Source organism: Onthophagus taurus, chromosome 7 (genome assembly GCF_036711975.1).
Source record: "Onthophagus taurus isolate NC chromosome 7, IU_Otau_3.0, whole genome shotgun sequence".
Lineage (NCBI taxonomy): Eukaryota > Metazoa > Arthropoda > Insecta > Coleoptera > Scarabaeidae > Onthophagus > Onthophagus taurus.
In genome coordinates, this window is record NC_091972.1 from 21,733,152 (window position 1) to 21,756,195 (window position 23,044).

At 35.4% G+C, this 23,044-nt stretch overlaps 1 long non-coding RNA gene across 1 annotated transcript; it reads right to left on the minus strand.

The window, feature by feature from the left end:
- Positions 1 to 22,021: 22,021 nt before the first annotated feature.
- Positions 22,022 to 22,229, minus strand: LOC139430365 (uncharacterized). The gene is made up of 2 exons (XR_011640844.1): positions 22,122 to 22,229; positions 22,022 to 22,063 (listed from the first exon to the last, which is right to left on the minus strand). It is a non-coding gene; the product is annotated as an uncharacterized lncRNA (long non-coding RNA).
- Between the last annotated feature and the right edge of the window lie 815 nt (positions 22,230 to 23,044).

The window sequence follows — 23,044 nt, forward strand, 5'->3', positions numbered from 1 at the left end:
GAAAATTTTTGTTAAAATAAATATTTTGATGACAAGCGCGTTAATTATTAATTATATAACAGCAAGTGTGTTTAATATAAATGAAAATTCCGTTAACTTGAATTGCCCGATCTTGCGAGCAAAGTTTCATCGAACGATCTTGAGTTTCACTCGACCAAAACTTCCGTGTTCCTAAGTCAAATTTGATTTGAATACTTTATAAATGGCTGCTCTATAATTCATGAATTCTTATTTTTGCAGGCTGTGTTTTTCAACAACATCGTAACCCTTACAAATAATAAATGATTTTGATAAAGTCGGCGAACGTTGCGTAATAAATCATAATACGGCCTTTACGATATTATTTTTAAAGACTTTAATAAAATCGATAGGAGTTTATTCCTGAAAAAAGGCGTGGTGTTAATATATCAACTGCCCACGCATATATTTTCGATTAGCTTAATTAAGATTGGCGCTCCAAAGCACATCTTGATGGGTTAATCTAGATACAAGCGGAGATAACGTTTACTGCTTAATCATCGAGTCAAACCACTGATGATCAGCAAAACATTCGATGAGTGGCCAAGTCGTTTACGAAGGTGTTAAATTACAGTTCTTGACGGATTACGATTGGACCAGCTGCAAATTTGACCTCGATTTAGAATCCCCGAGTGACGTATAATTATCGAATCCCAACTGGAACCATCTAAAATCACGATTCTCGTAAAATAACTCATAAAATCAAGGGAGATTATCCCTTAATAAAACACGTAATACCGGTTAAAATCATTAGGTACGCTACAACTCGTTCTGCCGCGAAATTATACGGCGTAGTGTACCGATTTCCCACTTTTTACCTTAGAGCGCGAGAGGAATTTTTAAAACTTTAATATATCTAGTTATTAAATTTTCGAGGAACCGAGCGGGCGAAAAAACAGGCGCCGACTTTATGTCGAAATTTATTAAAACTGAAGCCGATGTTTCCTTTGCCGCTAGAAGATTTAATTAAAACTATAACGCAATTATGACTTAAGCTCAGCGCGCAGTTGCCCTCTAAAAAGGGGAATTAACTCGGATACGAGATCGTGAAATTAACCCCGCGTGATGCATTACCTGCACCAGATCTAGCTTAAAATATAGCACGGCATTCAACTGCATTTTTTTACAGTAATAGTCAGTGTAGTCGCTTTTACATTTTATAAAGCTTTCTTTTTATAAAAGTAACCTGCTAAACTTTGACAAATATCTAAAATGTTCTTCAATTAACTTAATCCGTTAAATCTGGGACAGTCCACGATAAAAAGAATCTAGAAATTACAAGGAGAAATTCTGCATTAATAGTTGAGGATCCGTATAATATAAATGTAACATGACCGTTTGATGAATTTTACTTCCATCCGGAAATTCGGGGTGGTTAAATGTTATCAGATTATTATTTCAATTTATTAATTTCTTACTGTAGAAACTACGGAAAAATTTAGTTCTAAATATTTCTAGCTCCTTCCAGAAAGTTGGATGTTGAGACGGAATTCAAGAGATCTTCTCTCGGACAGTACACTCCGAACCTGTGATCCTACAAAGAAATGAACAAATAGCGAGAAATTTACAACAATGCCCATTTTAAGTACCCGTTCAATCGGGTATCCATATTATGTCAAAGAACATAGCAACGAAGTCCTCGATAAAGGCGCCCTAAATAGCTCATTCCAGGAGTGTCAGGTTGTTCGTGGTGGTCCATTCTTGTTTAAAACTAAATTGGAGTTTTACAAACAACCCCTTACTCTCCGGAACCCACCTAAATCTTCTATTGGCCGTTTTCTCAAAACTTTTGAACTAATGAATCTGTAATTCTCGGTTACCGTCTGATTTTTTCCCTGTTTTAAGATCATAGTATAGAAATGAAGATTTTCCACGACGACAAAAATAATTCGATCAACCTAATCCGATTATACAGATCTAGAAGGACTAATCAGCTTCCGATATGTCCTCTTCCTTAGATAAACAATTATCATCGATAAAAATTTGCTTTTATTGATTGTTAGTTTTTTACAGACCTCAAAAAATTTAACAGAAAAATCTAACCCACGTCCTTTGAAATTTGCCCAGTTGTCTTTTCTATTATATCCACCCGATTAGAACCTCAATTCCAGCTGTGACTACTGTTTAATGTTATTAGTATCCAGCAGCAAGAATGGACAGGAAACTAACTAATTGAGTAATCATATTGTAGCGCCTTGACCGTAAACGGTTTCGGCTTTATCAGCTGGAGTTGTAGATCTTTTAAGTAATGAAGCCGAGGTCGCTTGTGACCAAGGTTCTTTGATTAACATTATACCTACATGAAACAGGTTATCAAATTGTAATGCCTTGGCAAGCAGTCTCGGATTTATCAGGTAATGTTGTTTTTTGGGCGATAAAGTCGGGGTCGCTTGCGACCAAGACTCAGTGATTAACATCATGTATGTACAAAGATGAAACAGGTTATCATATTGTCATGCCTCAGCCGCAAGTGGGTTTGACTTTGTCAGATGAGGTTGTAGACTTTTTGGGTGATTAAGCCGAGGTCTCCTGCGACTGACAATCATAAGTGAAAAAAAGTCTCTGAAGGAAGAACAGAACAGCCATATAACTGTCCTATGAAGTGTTTTGCAAAATTTACAGAACAGATGCAAAGTGACCTTATAAAACGATTTATACAGCTTGGAAATAAAGATCTTCAGGATGCTCATCTTGCCGATCTGATTAATATAAAGGAGGAATCCAAAGAAAAAAAGCAAAGTATTCCCCGTCCCTGATTTTCATCTTACAAAATACGGAATGGCATGATATTGTTCAACAAATACAGAAACATATACGTAGCTTCCCACAAAGAAAATCTCACTATAGTAGAAACTACAATGAAAATCGTCCTTTCCTGTCATATGAACTAAACGTCGTCACCATGTACAAATACCATTTAAAAAAATTAGAGCTAGAACAGCATCGCATAATGCGAGAAAAAGACTTCGAACCCTACGTTAGCTATAATTTTTTTCATAGAATTTTTGTAGAAAGCTATAATCTAAGCTTTGAACACCCAAGGTCTGACACATGTCAGAAATGTGACGCCTACGACAATACATTAAAAAGTTTAACGGATCTCGAAAAAATCTTCATCTTGGTAAAGCGGATAGTTTTTACCGAGCTATAAAGAAAAAACGAAAATTGGCACTTTCTGATCCTACCGTGGAGGTCATTAGTTTTGATTTTGAACAGAATTTACCACATGTCCCAGCCGGAGATGTGTTTTATAAACGTCAATTGTGAGTATTTCCATTTTGCATTCATCAGAAGAGTACGTTGAAAAGTTTCTTTTAGATGTATGATGAAGTTACTGGGCGCAAAGGCCCAATGAAGTTATTAGTTGTTTACATCATTTTATTAAGAATTCTGTAAAGCCAGAGGTTAAAACGCTATTAAAACGTTCACTGACAACGCGCTGCTCAATATAAAAGTAGCGTTTTAATCCATTTTTGGCAAACGTTGACACTACAAAAACGATTTGTTAACATTAGACATCACTACCCTGAATACGGGCATAGTTTTTTGCCATGCGATCGCAGTTTTGCTCAGATCGAAAAACAGCAAAGGAAGCAGCAAAGAGACATATTGCCCGAACAGTGGATACAAATAGTAAAAAATTTATTCACATGATACTTGACTATAAGACTTACTTAGTACACCATTTTAAGAAAACCATAACAAATGGACATAAGGAAAAGTTTACCATTTCGAAGTATCGAATAATAGAGTTCGGTTGAGCCAGTGCCAATACACTAAAATGTTCTGAGATCCATGATGCTCTATTCTGCCAAGAATTCATAACTATCAAGACGAAGATGATCCCACATGATCTTGAAGTTAACAGAAAAACGTATAATGAACTTCTTCCATTGAAAGAAAGTAAAATAGCGAACCTATCGGACCTCTCTAAACAATATGTTGCGGTGAATGATTTGTTCTTCAGCAACTCCTTCAGAAGAAAATGCAGTAAAATCTTCTACAGATGACGATGAAACGTAGATAGGTGAGTAGCTGGATATTGTTTAATATCTGCAAATAATTTTGTCATTTTATAGGTCGTGTTCTGTATATATTTTCTAACAATAACTTAATCAAAATTGGAATTATATTTTCCTTTTAAAACACTTTTTGATGATTCCCAAAAGTTTACTAAAATGGATTTTTTTTTATAAAGAAGACGATGATTTGTGAACGTGTTAAGATGCATACCGATATCAAGAAAAGTATAATAAGTGACGACCAACAATTATAAAGTTGGTGAAAAATTGTTGGGTAAGAAATGTATTAAAGCCTGATGATGGGAATAGTTCTCAAAACGTCGACTTATTTGTAATAGTTTAGAAATAAACATTTTAAAAGAGGAAAATGGTGTATTTCATATATTAAAATAATAATAAAAAAGTTGTGTTCTAAATAAAGCAATTGTGTCAAGTAACCAAAATTCACCACAGAAATCACCATGATTCCAGGTGACAGTAAAACAGGAGCCCATTGTAGTTTCCCTTGGATACTAACCATGAACCGTAGTAATCTTCATCAGATCCCGTGCAAATTTCCCTCAATTTCCGTATTGCCACTTCGCTGACCACTGAATACAATTGCGGTGCATCTCGCGCAGTAATACAATTGAAGGTGTCGCGCTCGAATGGGTTCCCTACAGGCAATGTAGTTAGGATTCGCCGCGTTCGTGGGATTAACCACCAAGGCGTATATTTCCGATTATTATCCCGATATGTTTAGTTATAGACGTTATTGTGCCACGTCCTCGTAGTTTCTTGTCATTGTAATATTGTAAACATGGTCGAATACCTATACAAATTTTTATATACGTGCAAAAAACTTTACGCAGCATCATTAGTGTAAAATTTATTACATCCGTAACTATTATTTAACTGTAGCCTTTCATACGCGCTGAAGGTTCTCATTTTACGGTGGTCTTTTTTTTAAGTTTAGGTTGGCATTCGTTGACGTTAACGAATACCCGCCTCCGTGGGAGAAAAATAACAAGGACTAAAAAACGTATTCAACGCGAATAATACAAGGCACCCGTCGACGGTGCTCGTACGGTAATAATGTATTTTCCGACCTGCGTTTTAGGTCTAATTACGAGCTGTAATTGCGAAGCATTTAAATCCGTGCGACAAGGAAACATACGGCTGGCAGCATCGTGTAGCAGCAGTAATAAGTAGCTACATCACTCTGAATACTTTTATTTTTATGAATGTGTGAGGTTGTCGACGAATTTTTGTCGTTGCTATCTCTTGGAATTACGAGATTCATTTAATAGTGGAGTAGCAGAAATACCTCCGACCGTGGTTATCTGGAAACTAAGTAATGTTTGTAAGATTCAGCGGCAGGTTTTGTATTTATCGTATAGAAATTAAAGAGACAGGAAAGGGGTCGCAATTACGATGTGTCAGGATTTATCGCTATCGCGTTTATTTAGATACTTTATTAACCGATGTTAGCAGTCGATGCTATCGCGCGACGAAAGTGCCGACCGTTCGTGAATTTAAAGTGCCAGGAAATAATGCAGCTTGGCCTTCTTTAACCCATACCTGTAATTTCGAACAATATATCTTCGCCATAAATTCCATTAAACGCTCGTCGGATAAAACTCTTAAAACGTCGTCAATTACAATTTCATTAAAAACCGTTACGAATACAAGAAAAGTAGAGCTACCGTTAAAACTCCGCAATAAACATGACTGCCTAATTCGTTTAGGTTATATGTATGTATCTGCTTACTAGCAACTAACTGGGCCACCGTGCTTCATAAACGTCTTTATAGACCAATAAATTTTTGTCGTCAAAGTATAACTGGGGTCATTTTATCTGTTTCTTTCTTATATTCGGTCATAGACGTTATAATGGCCCCCATTATCTTTTTACTGTTTTTGCCATAATTCACAATCAGTACAACCGACCCTCTAATAAGCAAAATAATTAACGAATCTGTTGCTTGCTAATAAAAGAGTGCACGCAACTCGTTGCCCTATCTACCAGTTTATACGAAGTTATCTTCGAAGGTAATAATACAGGGTGGTCCGTGACGGCTGTTCTTTAATTAAATAAAGACTGATTTTGGGTGTAAATCATACTCGCCGGGTGCTATCATTGCAATTCAATTAAGCTTAGATTGGGGTAACTGGTTTTCTTAATTTGCTTAAGATTTATGTGGGTCGTCGACTAATGAATTTCAAGTTGGACATACTTAAAGCGCTCTCCGGCTCGGCGAACCGGTGGCACATAATTACTCTAGCTGTATTCGATTTATATGCTGATGAATGAGACGTTTTTCTCTTAGCGGGTTTTTACCGTTTCGTAGGTTATGTAGAGATGTATTTTAATTAACATTTGGAGCACTTTAAAAGTAAATCAATCCGATGTATTGGTTGATGTTATCTTATTTAACTTATTTATCATATTCAACATTTTGATACAAATTATTAGTTTTCCGCCGCTGCTACGAGTCCAGGTAAATAGGGGTCTAAATATTAATTAATAAATTAATCGATTTGAATTGGATACAGTCCATATTCCATAAGAGCTAATGCCTAGATAGGAGGCTTTGTGCTGCGAACGACGTAATCAGTGGCAGAGTGCATGATGTAAGCCGATGGTAAGCAGCTCCTATATACAAGGACAATCCCCGGTGATATCTTCCCTACAAGGCAGATTGATACAATGGGATCATGTCCATTTCTCTTTGCCCATAAATAATTTCTGAGACGAGGTTGAAAACACCCTCAGTAGCCTTTCATAAAACAAATAACTGCACCATCAGTCAGAATTAATTAAATATACGTCACATCGCTAGCGTTGAGTTTTTACCGAACATGTTCATAATCCAAGAACTCAAGGTTAATAGTTGATTTCATGTCGATTTCAGATTTTTTTCGATTTTAGAGATTGCACCTTCTTAATGTATTTCAGTTCTTAATCCTGGTTATATGTATACTTTTCCTTATAATCATGATTTCCTTATAATGTCTATATTAGTTGCCGTCACCTCCTCAGTTTGGCCGACAATCACAAAAATATATCATCGATAGAAAGCACCTTCATTTAATCTTATAAGATTTCACACCAAACCAGTTCTGCTTCAGCTTGTGGTGATAGGAGGCTGATTGCCGCCTAAAAGGATTTGAGAATCATCTGATCTGCATCAACACTTTGTGGTGAGTATTGACTAGTTGTTTTGCAGTAATATGTATTTGCTAATTAACAAACCTCAAGGTCAAGATCACATCGCGAAACCTTAACTTCGAGATTCTACGGAAGGTTCATTAATTCGCAAATACAACTTTTATGCATTGACCCTGACATGACCATAACCTTAAGATCTCTCCAAAGAGAATAAGCCAATGACCTTGAAATCAAGATTCTCATGTAAGTAGTAGATTGGTAAGGTCAATTAATGTCATGGTTGGAAAAACTTTAGGTTATAATACAAATATTGATCTTCCATTCTATTTGCCGATTGACGAGCCTCCCCCTGAAAATTCCAAGGTCAAGGTTACGCGGTGTGACCTTGACGAGCGATTCAATCATCAGCAGCGAGGAACCATTACAGTAATAAGGCTATGAATTTTAAATCGATTTTTGATCAATTCTTAGAAAACTGCGATGTACTGGATATATTGCTTAATAGTAACTCATTTCCCCATCTGTGCATCTATGTGACAGCTCACACAAAATGTTGTTCTGTCAGTCAATTTTCTTGCGTAATTCTGCCAGTAGTCATGGGGTGTCGTGGATATAAGTTTATGTACATCTTTGCAGTCTCATACCCATATAGAGCAAACTTTTTTAAATCCACATTATGGGAACTTGAAATAACTTCCTAAATTACTTTCAACCGCCTTATTAGACTTAAATACACACCGGTGATTTCGGCAGTAACTTTGGGATTGGCAAAAAATCTTCTGCTGGTATTGCCAAAGCTAGCTTTCGGTATATCCCCTAGTAAATAGTAGTAGCCCCATTTGCTTCCTAAATTTTTTTGTATTTCAGCCTTTTTTTCTTTGACTATATCTTAATCATGTTCCGACCTTAACCACCATTTTTTCACAGGAATTTTGTATGCTAACTGCAGTATGTTTTCGAAAAAGCGAATCCTAGGATGCAGCACCGATAGCTCAAACTGTATTGCGTCAATGTCGACGTCACACCACAAATATAGCATCTCATGGTTGAAGTAGTGGCCATTACAGCATCGCATTCGTTGGCTTCGACCATAGTCAGAGTCATGATGTGCTTTGCATACAACAGCATTTCTCTTTGTACGAATTCGCTGCTTTGCAATGCTTTAATAGCGTCTTCTACGTACGCGATTTCAGATTTCAGACTGTTTCTTTGACAAATCCGATCCTTATTCGTCGACAGTACCGTGGCGAAGAAGGAGTTGGATTTTGCCAAACAACTCTTTTGTTTAACTCACAAACTAACCGTAGCGGAAGAAAGCAACTTTGGAAAATGTTGCTGTCACTCCAATCGCCGTCCTTCATTTTTTGTTTGAATTGTGTTTGTACTGAACCATCACAACCCCACTTTGAAATCAGTCTCAACGATTGACGCTCTTCTGGACTTAATTGTTTAAGTACATCTTCTAAATACATACCCAAACTATCCTACAAGGTAATTTCAGTGCATATTTCAGTTTATCCGATACGCATCTTTCGCCAGATAGCAACGCTTTTTTTCTTTCTGCAACAATGTATAGCTCGGTTAAAACCTTTGTTGCTATCTCTTAGTATTCCATACTGTCGCCTTAAAAGATCAGCTTAAATAAACATTGACAGAGCGGCTGTCGAATCTAATTGCTTTGTATGCCTTTTGATATGCTTTTGCTGTCTGCGAAGAGTTAGAAATGTCTTTAAGAATAGTGGATGCAATTCTCTCTCTAGAATTTTGAAGGATGTTTGAGTAGCATGTATTAACACATCTTTTTCTATAACTCTGCGAACGTCTTGTGTTTTATTGCGCTTAGTCCTCTCACTTGATTCTGCAAATGTCTTTGTTGGACGACCAGAAGAATGAGGTTTAGCCGTCGGCGTCGGAATTTCAAATGTTCCCTGTAGCAATTTACAATTCTTTTGAAGGAAAAGTTTGATTTTTTTTAGCCTCTATGCTTTTCTTAAATTGCGACTTGTTTCTTTTGTTCATCAGCAGTTCATAAGCCAACTTTTCGTCAAAATTTATCAAGTCTTGATCCTGCATTTTGTCAAAAAGTTTTAGTAATATTTATTTATGCTTACCTATTACACTTAGTTCCATCACAATTTTCTTCATAACAAACTTCTTATTCCAATACAGCTTATTAAAATATATCTTAATGTTCTACCTCAATTGTGTCAAATTATCATCAGTTATATCTTCAACTGGTATTTAATTGTTGTATGGGAGGTGACTCAATACCATCTCAAAGCATTTCAATGCCTCCTAACATCACTCCTGAACTACTAAAGTGTTGCAATAGTTCTCAGTAATCAATAGATTCTAATGAATCTCGTAATAACTCTTTCTTCTCCCCAATACTGGGAATCGCTCTGATTAGTTTCAATACCTTTTTAAATATGTTATTTTTTAAAGTTACATTATTATTTAGTTTAGTAAAAGAAGTTATTTATGAAATATCAAGAAATCAACAAAAGTAGAGAGAGAATAGGTTCCCATATTTCACCTAAGCCGATATATCTGTACCTTAGGGGTAAAGGATCGCAACTCCAGTTTTTGTCAATATCGAGTTAATTATTATAAAACTTATTGTAATAGTATTATAAAGCTTTAAACCTTGTTCTCTCAAAAACCTAAAATAATGGAGATACAATCCTTTACCTCTAAGGTGCAGATATATAAATTGTTCAATCACGCAAATTCAGTAATACAAGTTTAGTTGAATTTGCGGTAAAAGTAAATTTAACTTCAGCGCGTATGGAGTGTGTTCCGCGCGTATGGTGATCAATACGTTGATTTCAAGGGATTATCAGAACGAAATGGAAATTTGTATCGTTTGTTTGCTTTCTGTAGTCAATATAATAGATGGATTTTTAAATTAAAAGATTCAGTTTTCGAGAAAAATTACAACAATAAATCGGAAATGTAAGAAAATTTAAACCAGTTTTGCTTACATATTTGAATTCTCACAATCCATTACAACGTGGTCGTTGAGTGATGCTTTTCTTGAGCGCGTTACGGTTTGCATCATTTCGTGAAACTACATCTGTCGCGTGCATCAGGGATTTCACGGAACTCTCCCGCCTTATTTAAGACAGATTTGCATCCAGAACAAACTACTTCGTCACCCGAAACGTTCCCAGATAAAACCGACATATTTTTCCAACCCTCATAAACTCCCGTTTATATCCGCGTGGAGGAATGATTAGCAGCTGTACGTACAAATTCATAATTTCATCGGTGCGGGTTGCGTAGTACCGAAACGGGGAGAACAATCTGAAACGTAGTAGAACACTCGTTTTGGGACAATGGCTAAGAGTTGAACAAAGGGCTCTTTCAGTAAAACACCGGCAGCACTCTGTGTAACATTGGCCCGTTGATTGGTGGACGCCTTCGCGGTCTTTCTAGTACGAAATACGCAGTACAAAACACTGGGGCGAACGTAGAGGATGATTGATGGCCACATTACGTGGGTAACGCACGCATGCCCTGCCAGTTTGAAGATCTATACGTCTCACATCAATTTTCGCCGGAACGAGCGTTGCCTGGGTAATATTTATTTATAAAACACCCATCGAGGATATCTTTGACAAATTGCTGTGACGTTTGTGTAAAACGATGGTCGAAGCGTAGAAGTAGAAACCATAACTAACAGAACTTTATTTTTAAAGTTTAAGTACTAATTTTGAAAGATTTTTTTAGTATTTAATCACATAATTTCATGAGAAACTTCTTGCCCTATCATTACGAAAAATGCTTAATGACAGAGCGCTGTCTTCGTTCCAGGTGATAATATGGTAGTTCACACATTTCTTGTATTAACTGCTTCCATAAAAAATAAAATAAAATTGGGATTGAATTGAGGACGTATTTTTAGAGATTCATTTATATCACTTTTATATAACTAGGCTTACCTATAAGCAAGGGGAGTTATATTTGATTTGTGTTCGCTGTATAACAGCCAACACAAACGAAAATGAAGCTTTACATTCATGCGTTACGGCACAACCTCCGAACACTTTTTGCACGTTTTTCGACGCCCTTTTATTTGTTCAGTCCGCCGTATACCGGACAGTAACAATATGACAAAGGGTTGTTTTGCTCCACTTTCGACCTGGCTGCGTAATTTATACGGCTGGTGTTTTTAGTGGCCACTGCAAAACGGACCGACGTTACACGGAAAAATTTATGAATTTACACACGAACAACAATGAATGGGGCCACTTCACCCGCCGCATTATGCCTCCTGCTAGCGAGCCGCCTCTGGACCCAAGGATAAATAACCGTGCACTTTCAGCTTCGAAGTACAAATGCACCCTCTAAATTCCAAAGCAAATTCCTACTTGCTTTATAATGATTGCTGTGTTAAGTACTATAAATGAGGATATAAAAATTTTAACAAGTAAGATAATGCGATGTTACGTGTCCCAATCACTTTTAAGGATGACGCTATATTTAGAATAAGTAAATTTTTAAGATAATAAAAGTAAATCGTCTTGGGGAAGGTTATGGTGCAAATTGTTTTGCTTTAGACATTACGGGTTCGTTAGAGTTAGATATCTTTTTATGTTTAAAAATTAATATCTCGAAAACTAACAGATATCTTAAAAAACCATCATTTTCCTTGAAAAGTATTACAAATCCTGATAATTTCATAAAAATGTAATGAAGTTCCGGTTTGTTATGATATTTTAAAGATGAGTGAAAATAGTTGTTTATCCCGAATGGGTAAATAAACTAACATCTCAAAAACTAAAAGATGTTTCGGAAATCCATTTCTTCCATTGAACAGCTGACAATTGGTATTACAAATGCTGAGAATTTCAAAAGAATTTATTGAAATTCCAATTTATTAAGATGTTTTAAAAATAGTAAAGTAGTAGAATACAAGAAAATATATAGCAATACCGATCTAGAAAGCCACCGATCACAACAGCACCCATTGTCACCAATGAAGAATTCAGCTTGACTAATACTTGGTATTAAGACTGGATAGCAAGCCGTAACAACCATATCCAATGTTTTATCCAACAGCCTCGTGGTTTTGATTTACCACGCAAACCTTGGTCAATTCTAAACAGAATACGGACCTAGCATGGAACATGCGCCTACTTTCTACATAAATATGGCAAGACATTGACGCCCTTCTGCGAATATGGTGAAAATCAAGCCATGAAACATATTATGCAGAGTATCACAAATATCTGGTAATATCTGTTGATAATAATAGAACGAAGGCACATAGAGATATGGCAGATATTGGCATATATTTTATTCAAACGTTAACAAACTACATGGTACAATCAAAGTTCTATGAAGTATACTTCGTCTTAACACAAATCCGCATACACTTGGGGAACGCAGCCACAGTGCCGGAGAGATACTCGACGTCGAAATCATTTCATGCCTTCTTAAGAGCACGCTTCAGATTGGCGAGATTCTTGTGGAGAGTAGCACAGGCCTTGCCCTCAAGAATTGATAACACGGAAAAGTCGAGCGGGTTCAAATCAGGTGAAATGGAGAAATCATGACTGGAAAAGCGGTGCGGAACCACTACTGAACCATCTTAGCCTTGTGCGTTCACTCAAGTGCAATTACCTTGCAATCAAGGTAATTCTGAAAGTTGATCTTGACCCCCTGATAAACGTAGCAATCACGCTCATTCGCTGCTCGAATTCTGTCGTTTTGGCGGTTAAATATTTGCTCAATAGTGAATAACTTCTCGTCAGTGAAAAGGATGCCTTTAAGTTCAGCCGGTGAGAAGCGTTTCAGAATTTTGCGACATCTCCGAAGTTGAGTACCTAACCTTTATCTGGTTCGTCAAAGTATGAGTCCTTCGCATCTTGATGCTACGAAGCCAAAACGATGTTTGACAATATTCTGTACAGATTCACAGCTGATCACAGCTTCAGTTTCTTAGTAGTTTTGATGAGATTCCTATCGGAATTCTGACGGACCTCGCCTCGGACATGCTTGATTATGGTGGGATGAATCTCTCGATAACGACGGATTGTGCATTGAATGCCACTCTTTTGCGTCACCCGACCTGGCTGAGCCTCAAGCTGGTGGTCTACGTCGAACTGAATTACCTGAACACTTATGTTTGGAGGAGTCTTTAATAACAATGTGAGCAAAACACAACAAAAACGAACAAAGTTACAGCATGGCAAAGTTAGGTTCCCTGACATTTGTGACAGTTCTAGGAGATTGCCATAGGACAGCCTATGATGGACTACTTGAAGATTTCCTGTTGGCGATTCGGGAATCAAATTGTAATGGTAATTGTTTTTTACATTATTTTATTTCATTCTGTTATATTATTTTATTTTGTCTTATTTTTTATATTCTGATTGTGATTTCTATACGCTAAATAAATAATTTTCAATTCGTTTAATTCCTTCAATTTGATTCATTCCATCATCGTTATATATCGTTACCACCGGTAACAATATCCGATTTACAACTCTCCACAGGTACTACTAGAAGTTTTTTTGTCTTTTATAGCGTTTAAGTCAAAAATGATAAGAATCATGTTAACCACTAATTTATAATATAATAAACCTCTTAATCTTATCTATACCAACTAAAACCAAGCATAAATAAAGATCTAATCTTAAGAAATCTTATTGTATTGATTTTAAACCATGTATTTTATTTATTTATTTTTTTCTTCTTCGAAGTCATCCTATTAGTGTGCTCATCATTTGCATGAACAGCGTCTCTACGAAACCGCAGTACCTCTTGACAAGTTTTAGGCGGACCAAGCGGGTGCTTTGCTGTGATCGAACCACAAGATAACGCGACCCTATAATGTATAATAAGACCCTGCGTCGAACTTGGAGGAATTCAATTTATCGCTTGTTATTGAACGTTGACACTATTGAAAGTTCCTGTCTGTAGCAAACTTTTCGCCGACGGAAACTATTTTAATTTCACAGCTAGGAAATATGGCGCTCGGTGGCGTTTTCTAGAAGTTATGCCTTTGTACATTAGAGAGACAAATTGCTCTGTACGAGAAAAGATCGTAATCGATTTACGTCACTCGATTCATGTTTAAGTGTTATCTCTTTTTAAAGGAATTTGTACAAAAAAATCGCCTTACAAGGTAGTTCCGGACATTAATGGTGTTAAGTCATGGACATTGTTAAACCGCAACAGTACATAGAATTATGTAAACGAATGCAAAACTGCCCTAAGGCTCACCGGCTTCGAATTCATTAAGGTACAATAGGAAAGGTGATAAGGACTGCGCTGTTTCACCTAACAGTGGCGATTCGCTATCTAGAGGTAGAAAGTACATTGAAAGCGTTTGCACCTTGTATTTCAAAGGCATCGATCTACTTGTTATCGCCTCGCCCTTTGTTGCCTACGATTCTAAACTTGATTCATAATTTTCACCGTGTTAGACACCAAACTGCTTTGGTATACCTCTTGATTACGTTAGAGCCGCTTCTCAATGGAATAACTAATAGCATTGACACTAAGGGAATCCCATATTGTTATTATTATGTGATACAAGGGATTAAATTTCAAATATAATTCCGACTTTAATTATAACCTTTATTCAACAAGTATATAATTTATATTATTAAAAAATCATCTTGAAGACTGGACGTCGCCGTTCAATTATTTTTTGAAATATCGATATAACTTCCGAGTTTTACCCTCCACTTTAAAATGCAAATTTTACCCGTGCCTTTACTGGAAAATCATCCCCAAATCATTACGCTCGCCGGAAACTTGACGGTTTTATTAATGCAGGCTTTGGGAAGGTCTACCTCTCCTTCGTTGAATAAATTGGAAATCGTCAGTCGCCACGAAACGAATCTTTAATTCCTTCGTGTTAGTTTTATCTCTTTTTGGTTTTCTATGTCCAATTATGATTGGATTGTTGAATATTTACTTTAAATACCTCTCGTTTTAAAGATAATTTCATATCACGGTAAGGATTGCGTTTTATATTGGCTACAATCTTCGTTAAGTGATAATTGAAATCCACCGCAACACGTTTTATGTCGATGGTTCACGTTTTGTGTAACGATTAAAAACAGAACAAGACTCCAATGTAAACTGCACCACGGACTTTCTGTTCCCAGTAGTTATTAATACAACATCCACACTAATGGGCTTTCTTGCCTTTGGGATCGATTCAGGGATAGTATATAACGTTAGCGTTCTCGCTCGTGCAACAATACGTTGTGCGCAATGTGCATTATATACGTGGTCACTAGAATGCATCTAACCTCACCGCTAGTAGTTGTGGCTTGCTATTTTAATTCGACACCGGGCCATTGCGAGCAGCGTTTAATGATGATATGCAACTGTAGAACTCGCAAATGGAATATGAGAGAATAGTACATAAAAATTAAATATCTCTATAATCAGAGAATCAGTTTTAGTAAATTACGTAGTATTTCAAATAAAAAGTGTTTCAAGGATTAACCATAAATTATTGTACAACTGTCCAGAAATATACGCGGAAAATGACAACGATAAATTTCGAACTGTAAACATTTTATGGCTCGTCAAATGCGTATTACACACATCCAATTTTATAGCATGTACCAACTCGATACTTCTCTAAACTTGCAATGACGCGTCAACCATTTGCCAACATTTAACGGTTAGATCGAACATCATCAATGTGCAAAATACGGACGTGAATAACGTACCACTGTATTGCACTGATGAAATTGATAAAAGCTTAAACGGATTATGCGTTTATTTTAAATTCTCATTTAAAATATACATAACCTTCAGTAAATTATTATTAATTTAGTACCAAACGTTTTTTTTAGTTCAGCATTGCCAACTACCTTGAATACTTAATAATACAACTTAATTAGCCTAAAAATATCATTGTTTATGTAACAGATACAACAATCAGTTAAGATACAATAAATATGTGTAATATGAATTTACGTTCCTAGGTTTTGACTTACGAGCGTATAATGGGTATGCTTATAAAGTTAAGCAGATTATTGGGGCAGATATGGAGTTGGGGGGAAAAGTACTTAGAAAAGATTTGTGTAGAAGGACGATAATGTTTGATTGATCGGTGAAGAGTGTCACAAGATGGTGAGAGAGATTCAGGAGAGATATTGGAAGTGGGTACTGGGACTGAGCAGGGAGACTCCGGTATATGTAAAGAGAGAGGAGTTGAAGCTGGAAAAGATGACTGTGGAAGCAGGCAGAAGGGCGATAAAGTACGAGGATGGCGTGGAGCAGAGCATCGACTTTAAGATTTTGGGAGAGTGTTGGAGGGAGGTTAATACTGGGGTGGAGGAGTATGGACAACAAGAGAGAATATACCTCAATTGGGAGAAAATACAAACAAGGACGGGAAAGGACCAACACTGTGAAAGGGGTTAATGTATAGAGATAGAGATATGGAATTCTGAGGTATTTCATAAAGGAATATAATGGGAAAGAAAAAAGTATGATTGTGGAGTTTAAGCATTTAAATCTAAGTAAACTAGTTTTTGACATTTGGACTTCTCAAATGCATTCTAGCCATTATACAGATGATGGGGAAGAGCAAATAAATCTTGTACGAATTAAAATAGGTATATTTGGTGTAAAAAGAGAATGCAATGCAATAATCTATAGCGGTGTGGCTAATTTATTTACATGCAATGTCTTGTATGGAAATCCGATATCTATAACAATCAGCCACCATTACGTTTTATCACAATTTTATAGGTACTTCCAGATTATGGTATAAATAGGTGACAGATTAAACCATTTGAATAGCTCCGATACGACTTGTACTGCCACTCACAACGTTTACTACTTACACCTTATCCACAATATTCAAGTCTTTGGAACCGCAAATGTCGGTTGTTAGTACCGAAACGTGATTTATGTTGGAACAGACTCCTCGGAATTGGTCATCGATGCAGGACATGCTCTCTAACCCTTTCCGGGTGATAAATTATTGAAAGAACTGATCAGTTAAAAGAGGAGCCCTTGCCTGGTGCACCGATGTTTCAACGACAGTTGGATCCGGAAAGCCTTAAGCTGGCATACAACCATTTCACAGACTGAAATTGTTGCCATAAACTTCTTCACAGTTTTGAAGCTTAAGAAGGGACAGAAACGATCGACAAACAACTTTACGGATAGTCGGACCGCCCTAAAGGCAATGCAGGCCAACACGTGTAAATGATGAGAATGTACCGATAATCTGGTAGGTTCCACATAAAAGTATTGAAATAAAAGGACAAGATTTCGTGGAAATATCAAGGTTCATTAAGGATCTAGGTCTGCTCTAAACCTTTGAAGGCCGTAAGTTATAATAGATCTTATAGGTCTTGGTGGCGAGAGGAGCCACTCACCTCAGCCCGGCAGCAAAACAAAAGAACTGATCAGCGAAGTAATTGCTCGCAAAACCAAAAGATGAAGCAATTTGTAGAACACTAATCGATAACAGTGAGCCATCATAGTTTACTAGATTTAGGTAAGTTGTAGAAACCTGCTAATGTCTAATAGACGTTAGCGGATTAGCAGCTTTTCGTCGTTTCGACCCAGAAAGAAATCTTTAAACAGCTCAACTTCAAAAATTCCCAAGTTTTATTTGCCATTGCCACACTTTGCATTTTGAGATCAAGCAGAATGGTCATTACTTTATGGCACTTTTATGGAAACTATAAATATATAAATATATATCGATCAATTCGCAAACGTTCCATATATTTCTGCAAAAACTTGATACACATTGACAACGTAGAACTGGAACGATTGTTAGAATGGGGCAATCTATTTCATCACACACCGTACCATTCGCGTACACTTCATTTTGGTTCGTACAACAATTACCTGAATAACAAATTATTTGATAAGTTTAGTTACCAAATAAATTTTTTTAACTTACCTGCTGAGCAGAGGTAAATGAAAGCGAAAATCGCAACTAAAACTGCCAAGATTTTCATTATTCTGTATTAATTTGGATATGTACAATACTCAAAAGGTTTTTACTTCTTATATACCACGTATAGATAACGATTAGATTAACGACCATCATAGTCTAACTGTAAGATTTATGAATTTTTGTATCCATAAAGAAGAAAGGAAGCGGTATAGAATTGCGTTGTTGTATAGTTTTTGAAATAAGCATATATTCGTTAGCTATTGTTAAAGATTAAAATATGACAGGTTGACCCAAAAAATACTTTTTAAACATAAACATCAAGAAAACAATAAAAATGTAAGATTTTCTTGATAAAAAGGAGAAAATATTTTCCGAGGTTATCATACGTATTAAAACATAGAGTTGGTAATAGTATACCGATTTACAATGAAATTCGTGGCGGTATTTGTTGGATTATTAACTATTGCAGTATTGCCAGTGCAAGGTAAAAAATTATTTACGAATTCTTTGTTATTTAACCCTATATTGAAACATCATCGGTTTTTATTACAGCGAATGATTGCGTTTGCTAAAGTATAAATGAACACTGGGGTATAGGAAATGTCTGCGATACCACCTGTGCAACAATAGGCCTAACATGTCCCTACATTACCATTCTATCTCTCAGGAGATGTTATTGTAACACCGGTTTTGCAAGTAGTAGCAAAGGAGAATGCGTTGAAACTACTAGTTGTTACTAAGTATTACAAGTTGAATTGAAAAAGTGTTTATCTTGGGCTAAAAACAAAATAAAATTAATAATTAAATACGCAAACCAATGGGGTCTTCATCTGTTCTGTAAATAAATCTGTAAATATTATTGATTGTTGTGTCAACCGAAATAGTTTGTTATGCTTTGTATTCAGTTTCGGTAGGGTGTGGTCTTTGACATTGCGGGAATTGAAAATAGGCGGAATAATAAATAATGCAGAAACATCGAATTTTCGACCGTCATGTTTCACGTACTCCTATAATATTTGTAATTTTATATCGAATCCATCAAAGTGTAACACAGATCCAAAGTAAATTTTTTGCCAACTTATATTTAACACAACTCTCTGTTAGATAACTTCAGGGAACATAGTGGTTAATTAGTTAAAGTGTATCAAAATTTACGATAGTTGGCGTATAATGATCAAAAAAATTATGATCACCCTAAATTGAAGGTTAGTATTTATAGGTAGTATTGAGAATATGGGTATATCCTTAAATTGCTACACGTTATACATCTTTTGCTTTGCAGATGACCAAGTAGTTATTGCCCAAAACTTGAGTTCTACGAGATTCTTGTTCATTAATCAATATATGTTTCTTTTTCCCAACGCAGATTTTTTAACATTCAATTATACAGCTTTGTATTTCTTGACCTTGTCTTAATGTTTTAAATTTTTTTCTGTTTCCATTTTGTACCTCGAGCAGTAGAATTATTCATAATGTGGTCCAGAATACTGTTAAGCACATGTAATTGCTCAAACACCATTTGTACTACATTCTTCGACGTTGCTTTGTGCATGACTACTATTGCCGTAATCCTGTTCATATTCTGAACCATCTGATTAAGTAATAAGCACTCCTTTTATATTTACTGATATTTTACAGATATTTACTAATGTAATTGTAATTCATCAAACACTTCATTCCTGTTGCATTCCAGGTCGACTGAATTTTAAAATTGATGTTATTCTACTCCAATGTTAGCATGACGTTTTAGATGTACATTAAACTAGAATTATCCTTAAATTTATGATTTTATTAATGACCCACTTGTACAAAGCTTCATTTTCAGCCCATCCAACAAACAAACACGCAATTGATGAAACGTATTACCGATACAGTTTGAAATGAAACACAATGACCTGAAAACAAAGGCTTGTGCAATTAAACCTTGAAAAAAATTTTTATGTACATTTAGTTGTCAAACATCAAATGAAATGGAACCTATGGCAGGTATATTAAAAAGAGGGTTTTGTTGATAACTATTATTAAATCAATAATTTAATGAAAGCACATTTGCCTTCCTACGTTCATATTAGAGACCGGTATATAGGGTTTGGTATGAGATCAATAATATAGCAATAATATTGAAAATGTAATTACGCATAAACTAAAGAATGCCTTTCCACATTATGGCCACATAATTAATATAGCTATTAATACATTTATGTTATGTATTAATATATAAATATCAATCGTAAATTAGATATAACTAAAGTTGTCCATTTTTTTATACTTTTTTTAACCATAAATATGCATAATACAACAAATATATTAAAATATAATTTTTTCCGTTAGCCCCCAATTTTTTTATCTCCCAATTAGATAGGATTTTACATGTATAGTATTTTAATTATAACAAGAGAATCAGTCAACCGATTTCGATAAACAACATCACAAAAATGACCTTTTTTTATGTAGTGATAACTCGTAAACGATGTACCCTGTGATCAAGATCTATACGTCATTCGATTCGTCATAGTTTCTTCTATCGAAATCAGAAAATGCCCGATTTCAATTCTCTCCCGTTAACCTTGTACAGCCCTCGGAATGACACCGTGTTCCGTGTAGCTCGTTGTTTATGCACGTGTGAACGCCCGAAAGTCTAGCCCCCAACATAAAAAAATTAATTTAAACTAAATCGACAATAATTAGAGAACAGTTTGGCGGATTTCAATGTTTTATATCTCAATCGAAAGTTTATGCCTGGCTAAATGCCCGATTCCAAATATTTAAGGATTTTGATTAAAACACAAAAAACGAATTAATCAAACACATCAATTATCTCCTTAACTAATTGACCAATTTTAGTCATCAACATCTCGATCGAAAGTATGATCTACAATGAACGCGAAGGTGGAAATGCCCGATTTCAAAATTTACTAATTATTTGCGTACGGCTATTGAAATGACCCCGCGAATCTGCCGACTGGAAGTCTAGCCCTCAATAAGAAAAAATTAATTTTGATTAAATTCACTTTAACTAAAGAACGGTTTAACGGATTTTAATGTTTTATATCTCAAACGGAGCTGAATAACTATGTCGAAATGCCCGATTCGAAATATTAAGAATCTCTTAAATATCTAAAGAAACTGTAAGTGCATTTTTCTCGAAACATCCTTTTTACTTCTGGTTAACACGATTCCTAAAAAACTACTCATTCGATTGACTTGAAATTTGAATTGCACTTTCAAATAGCATCTTTCTATCGTATGACCTACAGAGAAACTGTTTCGATATACACATGATTTTTTTTGAGATAAACTTATCGATTTGAAGAACAAAATCGATTATCTTAATTTGACTAGGCGCCATTTTGCCAATAATATTTTTTTTGCTTAGTTCTAGTTCAAACGATAATCACAAGAAACGAACATCATTTGATTTTTGAGTTTCAGATTATTTCAGGGATAGATATTGTATCAACCAGCAACTTAGACAATCCACGCACCTACTTGGTTGAGGGACAATGTAAAGATTATTTTCTATAAACAATTCTTTTTAAATAAGTAAATATATCATGAAAGCATATGCAAAAGATTAAATTGAAATACCACATAATTTGGTAGCAAAAAATTCCCAATGAAATCATTTTATTTGATACAAAAAAAAGAGAGTCCCCCATTAAAAAGTTTGAATTAGATTATACTAGTATTATTTGGAGTGGTTTACACTCAATTTCAAATTATTTCATGTTTTGACAATGTTGATAATTAAAGCTTTATAATTTTTCAAGCACAAAATGCAAAAATTTATTGAATAATACCGTTTTTCAAGCACAAATCCAGTGAGTAGCATTCAGACGGTTTTTATCTGGAAAAATTACACCATTCAAATCGCGAATTTTCATTTTTCCGATATGTTTTGGTCAATTAATAAAATTGAAAACGACTCACCGAATAGATGTTGTTTCCCTTGGATTTTACTTCGAAGCTCAGCTGGAAAGAAAAGATAAATTAATTTATTGTGACAAAAAAAAAAGAATTAATACAATACCTTCACATCCTTCAACATCCATAAAATAGCAATCCCATGATGTCCTATATCACATCACTAATATCACCTAACACTTAGCATAAATATAGCACGCATTTATCACTTAATTTAAGTTTTATTTTTCTAAACTACTTTATCACCCTTAAATGCCCGCATATCAACTAAAATGCGTTATTAGCGAATCAAATCCATAGCGACCAAATCAATTCCAAACATCCCCTCCTTAATTTATTGTGGGAAGAAGGAATACTGGAGGTGAATAAACAAAAAATGTAAAGACGACGGGTCGAAGCGGTTTTAAAACTCAACCTTTCAATAAAAAAATTACTCGTTTTCTCGAAACATTTCAAATAAAACTTACGTCATTTTACTAAAATAAAACGCACTAATCGAACTTCAATGTTAAACACTTCCTGCAAAAGAAAGTCTATCCCCCAATATAAAAAAGATAATTCAAACTAAATCGACTATAATTAGAGAACGGTTTGACGGATTTTAATGTTTTATATCTCAATCGAAAGTTTGGGGGCTAGACTTCCTGTCGGTCATTTCAATAGCCGTAAGCAGGTAATTAGTAAATTTTGAAATCGGGTATTTCCACCTTCGTGTTCATTGTAGATCATACTTTCGATCGAGATGTTGATGACTAAAATTGGTTAATTAGTTAAGGAAATAATTGATGTGTTTGATTAATTCGTTTTTTGTGTTTTAATCAAAATCCTTAAATATTTCGAATCGGGCATTTAGCCAGGCATAAACTTTCGATTGAGATATAAAACATTAAAATCCGCCAAACTGTTCTCTAATTATAGTCGATTTAGTTTAAATTAATTTTTTTATATTGGGGGCTAGACTTTCGGGCGTTTATACGAGCATAAACAACGAGGCGAACACGGTGTCATTCCGAGTGCTGTACAAGGTTA